We start from the raw sequence: 7,759 nt of genomic DNA, 5'->3' as shown, positions 1-7,759 counted from the left end.
TTACTCCCCTACTCTCTACTGTGTTTTATTTTTGTTTAATAAAATTTATCAGTGTTTTTGTGAACATCTTTGTTCATTATTCTGCTCTGTTTCGGAGACCTTTAAGGACACTTTGTCTCTGAAATATATTCTCTAGAATTAACTTTCAAGGTGGTCTGATGGTGAACTACAACTTTTGTTCTGAAAATGTCTTTATGTTACCCCAGTTCTTGAAACACATTTGTATTCAGTGCCTAAATTCAACACAGTTGCTTTTCTTTACATAACAAAAATATTACTCATTTGTTTCTATTTTTGAGCTATTTTTTGGAAGTGGGCCACTCTTTTGTAGGTTTTTTCAAATGCTTTCTCCTCTACTTTTAAGATTTTATTTTTCTTTGATATTCTGTAGTTTCAAATCAGAATAGTGATAAGAAGGATTTCACTATAAACTCTTTTTAGAAGAGGCATGAATTCTATCCTTGGACCATTGTTTAATTTTAGAAAAAAGAAAGGAATGGCTTATAAATTTCATGAGATACCTTTTCAGCATCAGTGGATATTATCATATTTTTTCTCCTATAATTTATTTATGTAATGGATTATTTGAATACATATTTTCATACTTAACTATTCTTTTATTTCTGTATTAAAGCCCACTTAACATAGTGTGTTTGTTACTTTTTTGATTTATTTCCAAGTTCTTCCATCAACATTTTATTCTAATTTTGGTAATTTATATTTTTCCATGAAATCATGTTACTATCTTGGTTTTCAAAGTTGTTGTCTTCACTTAGATATATGAAGAGGATTTTGAAAAATGCCTAATTATATATTACCATTAATGTCAGTGTGTGGGCACTGAGTTAGACCTAGTTTTATTTAGAAAAAGTGGAAGAACATGCTTGTATTTTTAGTGTAGTGGGTCAAATTTATACATTTATGCTCTTCCTTCCCCATTACATAATTTCATATTATCACAAAATACTTAGGAAAAGATTACTGTATTTACTATTAAACAAAATAGAAAAATATAACAAATTGCCAAATCAGTCCTCCAGTTAGAAATTGTGATGTCAAAGAAAGTAAATAGGAGAAAATAATATATAGGCAAAAACATGAAAGTTATTAAAGAAAACAAATTTGAAAGGGTTATATGACAGAGGTCTACAGTATATAGATGTTTCAACATTAGAAACCTAATATAATAGTAATGTTAGTGTCCATGGAAGCCTTGTGTGATTGGCCTTAAAGATGGAGAGATGGTATGTATGGAGGTGAGGGATATAAGAAAATTAAATCATCATCTCTCCTAACAGGTAGGAAGCTGATAAAACTGTAAAGTGAATAGTTATACAAGAGTACTATAAAGAGTTAAATGCTGCAAGAAACAGATACATGTGTTAAATGCAGTTGTCACTGAGGAGCAGGAATCAAGAATGGAAAGACATATTAGGAGTATTTTTATTCTGTTAAAAGTGTAGCAATTCAATTTGAGTCTTAAAAAATATGTACAAGAATTGCAGTATTAAAAATTAAATGAAATGATTCAAAAGACAAAGGGAGCATAACCACAATTATATATTTATGTGTATAGAAACACACTCATGCATTAAAAATGCTATCAGATAAATGATGACATGCTCACAGTTTTATCACAGAGTAGTGGGATTATCGGTAAATATATTTTATCTTATACGTTTTATATTTTGAAAATGTTCTCCACTGCTTAAAGATAAATTTATATTTAGTAAAAAGATATTTCAAATTAAAACTTCCTAATACGGCCACCTCATGTGACGAGTTGACTCACTGAAAAAGACTCTGATGCTGGGAAAGGTTGGGGGCGGGAGGAGAAGGGGATGACCAAGAATGAGATGGCTGGATGGCATCACCGACTCTGTGGACATGAGTTTGAGTGAACTCCGGGAGTTGGTGATGGACAGGGAGTCCTGGCGTGCTGTGATTCATGGGGTTGCGGAGAGTCAGACAGGACTGAGCGACTGAACTGAACTGAACTGAACTGAATACATGCACCACTGTATTAAGTGCTAGGGATGCTGGGATATGTAGGGAGCAGACAACCACCAGCAAAGATGGTATCTAGGGTGATGTCTCCAGACAGTTGAGAGGACACTCACCTGCTCGCCACCTCTATCCAGACTTTCAATACATTTGCTGTCTCTTCTTAGTCTTTTTTTCTTTGTCTTTTGTTACTCAAAGGGTAAGTGGAAGAGTTTATCAACTGTTGTCACTACTGAAGTCAGGTAGTAAAGGCAGAAAATTCTTGAAAACTGGTGCACGTTACACACTTTCAATGTGTTCATATTTCTACCCATAAAGCTGTGCTGGCTACTCATATATTTTCTAAGACAACAACACGTTATTTATATGGGAAGCTATTTTATGGTAATGTTAACTTTACATGACCTTCCCATGCTTTAATCACTTTATTCTTAAAAATATGTTCATCTAAATGATTGCTTTAAAGTAAGATTCTTGTTGTATTTTATATTATTTCTTATCGGGTGTAAGACGCTTTTAGGTAAAAGTCTTAAAATTCAAAGTCTTATAAGAAAAAAGATATGCAACAGAGAAACAATGGCTAATGGGCTGTGACTTGTCACAAATGGATTCTAAATTGTATAACAGAAATCTATCAGCAGGTAGGATTATGTACCTGGACAAAGACCGATTGCTTGCTGTTAAGACATAAGTTAATATGAGACCATTTCAGTTTGTTTGCTTTTTTTTTTCCTGAATGACATGAATATGATAAAATCACTCTACTTAAAACAACTGAACAATACTGGTAAATGCAGAATGCTTCAGATCATGAAATCCCAGTTGGTCCAATCATAGATAAATTTATCATGCCTATAGAGAGGTTACTGTTGCCATAAGTCCTGTTCTCCTCTCTGTGATAACTAGTGAAAAGAAGAGGGCCAGGTTTGTCAAGTAATCTGCTCAAGAATGTGTCTTCAGAAAAAATTTTTGAAACAGAGGATTCTTCTGTAATTTAATTTCTTTTCCTTTTCATACTCTTGATAAATGTCTTTACAAAGTCTCTTGACAAGAGATTTTATCCATATTTGGAAACATTTCTGCTATGATGGTGAATAGTTATATAAGAAACACAACAGGTCCACCCAGGGGGCAGGGTAAAATGAGCTGTGAGCCTGGCTGTAACACTACTGTATATCAAGTGTGAGCTAATCCCTTGAAGAATGTGCTCTGAAATGTGGGGGTTGGATAGAGGATTTACACAAGGAGGCTGAAACCCATTTCAGGGCAGCTTCAGAAGCCTGACACAAAATTGAGAAACCAAGTCAAAAAATAGGCTGCAGTTGGAAATCATAGATGTGATCACAGACTCTACAGAAAAGTGAGTGAGTCCAGGTAAAAACTTACCTTTGCCCTCTTTCCAGATAGTTGGTCTCCAGTTGAATGAGCAAGTCTTTTTCTTCCTCCTAACAAAGCTCAGTAGTCACAGAAAATAGAAGTTTGCCTCAAAGTTAGGTCTTTTCTCCCATTCTCCCTCTTTTTCCAAACAACTTGTCCCTGCAGGAGGCAAAATGGATGGGAAACCTGTGAGGTTTGCTGTCACTAATTCTGAGTAAGGGAGAGAATGCTAGGAGGAGTGTGAATTGGGCCCTTGACAGGACAAGAACATGGAGACAATAGGCTCAGGCGATGTAAATACCAGGTGGTCGGAAAACCCTGGGTTCTGAGGGCACCAATGACGGGAGGGAGATGGAAGGATTTGTGGAAGTCCTCTTCACATGCTGAGTGTATTTGGAGGTCAGCTGGTTCAAAGAACGTCACACCTGGAAATTTCCCTAGGTTTGTAATTCTATATTGTTGTTATTGCTTCTTTATTTTCGTATAATAATAACATGTTAACAGTTCAAAATGTACATATATTTTAAAAGTATTAGAAAGGCTGTAATTTCCCTTCATAAATACCCAGTATGGATGCAATCTCTTCATTGACATCCATGTTCCTGAGAAAGAACAGATTTAGTGACCCAGGTGTGACACCCAGCTTGGCAAAAGTTTGAATGCTGCTAATTTACTTCAATCCTGTCTGACTCTTTGCGACCCTATGGGCTGTAGCCCGCCAGGTTCCTCTCTCCAAGGGATTCTCCAGGTAAGACTACTGGAGTGGGTTGCTATGCCCTTTGCCAGGGGATCTTCCTGACCCAGGGATCAAACCCAGGTACATAATCTTAAGTCTCCTGCATTGCCAGGGGTGTTCTTTACCACTAGTATTACTTGGGAAACCTTGGCAAGAATCTACAACTCCCCAAACACAGGTACTCCCACCTGGAGTCCCAAGACCTTGCTAGAATATACCATTTCCAGGTCTAACACTTCTACTTTGTGAAGAGTCAGAGTTGTGACCCTCTTTTGAATAGCATTTATTTAAAAATTTATTCTTAGGGAAGTGATCTTTGGAGAAATTGTGGTTTTGGGAAGCCCAGAGCTCAGAGATGAGGGATGTGGATGGAGAAACATGACCAAGACAACTTTTTCTATCTGATCCTGTTTACCTGTCTCTGGTCCAGATGGGACTTTTACACACATGTCGAAAGAAGTAAAGAACAATTCTAAACCACAGGTTGTTTACTGTGGTAAACCCTGCATTCTTGTCATACCTCTAAGTGGAGATGTTTCCTTTCAACCATAGTTACTCTGCATTAAGTGTCTTTTGTGAGGCAGGCACAGCTTTACATCCTTTTACTCCTTAATCTTCACAACAGCCCCATGAAGTGGGAGTTATCATTAACACTGTTCCACAGATGGAGAGAGAAAGACTAACTCACTCAAGGTCACACAGATGGTATGTGATAAAGGTGGCACTCATTTCCTGACAGCTCTACTTCAGAGCAAAAGCTCATAACCGTTAAGTTATATACCTCATTTTCAGCCAATATATTCTGAGTATCTTCATATATTAGAAATTTAAAGTCCTATTTATATATGTTGTTTTACTTCTATGATTAGCAACTAGATACTGAGGTTGGTAGAAACATAATTATGGATTTGCATTGTTGAAATTTGCTGTTTGATATTGGAATACAGTTTTAAATGGTTTGTATCAATTTAAGACACATTTCTGACTTTATTTTTTTTGCTAATGACTTACTACTTGCTGATTATTTCATGTTTATTTTAGACTAGGGAAATGATGTTAAACAAAAAGCAAATTTGAGTGATTTTCTTATTTGAGTTCAAAATGGGTCATAAAATAGAGGAGACAACTTGCAACATCAGCAACGCATTTGGCTCAGCAACTCCTAATGATGTACAGTGAAGTGATGGTTCATTAAGTTTTGAGAGGAGACAAGAGCTTTGAGGATCAGGAGTGCAGTGGCCAGCCATTAGAAGTTGACAACAACCAATTGAGAGCAATCATTGAAGCTGATCCTCTTAAAACTACACGAAGAACTCAATGTCCACCATTCTACAGTCATTGGGCTTTTGAAGCAAATTGGAAAGGTGAAAAAAGCTCAATAAGTGGGTACCTCATCTGCTGACCACAAATCAAAAAAGTCATCATTCTGAAGGGTCATCTCTTATTCTACACAACAACAGTCAATAATTTCTCTATCGGATTGTGACGTGTGACAAAAAGTGGATTGTACACAACAACCAGCGATGATCAGCTGGAACGAGAAGAAGCTACAAAGCACTTCCTAAAGCCAAGCTTGCACCAAAAGAAAAAAAAAAAAAGTTTCACAGTCACTGTTTGATGGTTTGCTGCCTGTCCTATCCACTACAACATCTGAGAAGTATGCTCAGCAAATCAATAAGATGCACTGAAAATTGCAACGCCTGGAGCTGGCATTGGTCAACAGAAAGGGCCCAATTCTTCTCCATAACAACACCCAACTGCACATTGCATAATCAATACTTCAAAAATTGAACAAATTGGGCTACAAAGTTTTACCCCATCTGCCATATTTATCTGACCTCTCTCTAACCAACCACTATGTCTTCATCTAGACAACTTTTTTGCAGGAAAAAATACTTCCATAACCAGCAGAAGGCAGAAACTGCTTTCTATGAGTTTGTAGAATCCTGACACACAGATTTTTATGCTACAGGAAAAAATTAACTTATTTCTCATTAGCAAAAATGCATTGATTGTGTTGGTTCCTGTTTTTAATTGTAAAGATATGTTTGAAACTAGTTATAAAAATTTAAATTCATGATCTGAAACCACACTTATTTTTGCACCAAGCTTCAATATTTTTCACACATTGACCTAATCTCTAAATTATTAAGACAATTTATTTTTTTAATTTACAGCAAAAAATTGTATCTCAGATTGATAGTTTCTTCTCTTCTAAGGAAATGACATGTTTTCTACTTTCATTGCAGATTTCAATTTTTTGTTTGTATATCATGTGTCAGTTGCTAGGATGTTACTGGTTTACCTCTTTTTTGCATGAACACTTTACAAAAAGTTATATAGTTATTAACTTTTCACAATTTGGAGGCAAATATTTTTCCAATGATTCTTTGCTTTCAATGTTTGGATGATTTTGTATAAAGTTTTTATATTTTATTTAGCCAAAATAATATTTCCCTTAGTAATTCTTCCTTTGCTCTTTTAAGTCTTTGTAAATCAGAGGAAAAATAGATAATCATTAATATTAACCCACAGTGCTGATAGTATGGTCTGCTGAACAATGTCAGTCTAAGATATGGTGGCTACCCGTCAGTAGTCAGTAACAGAAATTGAGAGGGGCTTCCCAGGTGGCACTAGTGGTAAAGAATCCTGCTGCCAGTGCAGGAGACATAAGAGAAGCAGGTTCCATCTTGGGTCAGGAAGATTCTCATGGAGGAAGGCATGACAACCCACTCCAGTATTCCTGCCTGGAGAATTCCATGGACAGGGGAACTAGGTGGGCTACAGTCCATAGGGTCACAAAGAGTCAGACAGGGCTAAAGCAACTTAGCACCCAAGCATGCAACAGGAACTGAGAACAATTTAGAAACTTCTATAGAAATATGACAGAGTGTTTTATGTCTATTGAGTCTAATACTTTAAAAACAGCGTTTACATTTTGTATTGTTTTAAATTCAATTTTTCTAATAACTCATTTAAATACAATTTTAAAAGAATTGTCATATTTTCCCATTTTTAGTACTTGAAAAAGGAGACAGCATAAAAAAGAGGTCTGTTTTTGTTTTTATTTCTGTTTTATTTCTGTACATGCATAATTTAAATACATAAGAAAAGTTATTTGATATATGTCACATGCTCAGTCACTTCAGTTGTTTCCAACTATTTGTGACCTATGGAGGAACCTGCCAGAGTCCTCTGTTCTTGGGATTCTCCAGACAAGAATGCTGGAGTGGGTTGTCATGCCTTCCTCCAGGGGATCTTCCTGACCCAGGAATCGAACCCACATCTCCAGCATTTCCTGCATTGCAGGCAGGCTTTTTACCCACTGAGCCATCTGGGAGGCCCAATATATGTTACAGTATATACATAAACATTACTTATTTTAAAAAATTCAGAGCAAAAAAAATGGTGGACTGGGACATTGCAAACTCGTGCTTCCTGACATAAACATCAAAAAAGAGCTAACGGTTGTCAGAACACATTTTGTTGAAGTAGTAGAAAACAATCAGTGGTTCCTATCCATCAAGCAAATGTCCATTCAAGAAAAGGCCACTTTCAAAATGGCAGGAAACTTTTGTGGCATTTTTACTCATCTTTGCACTCCCTTCCCAGTACAGTGGTGATCTTCATCTTGATCAGATG

This window comes from Moschus berezovskii, chromosome 3, assembly GCF_049115385.1.
Source record: "Moschus berezovskii isolate FMDL1 chromosome 3, NW_MosBer_1.0, whole genome shotgun sequence".
NCBI classification, from domain to species: domain Eukaryota; kingdom Metazoa; phylum Chordata; class Mammalia; order Artiodactyla; family Moschidae; genus Moschus; species Moschus berezovskii.
This window is presented reverse-complemented; position numbering follows the sequence as displayed.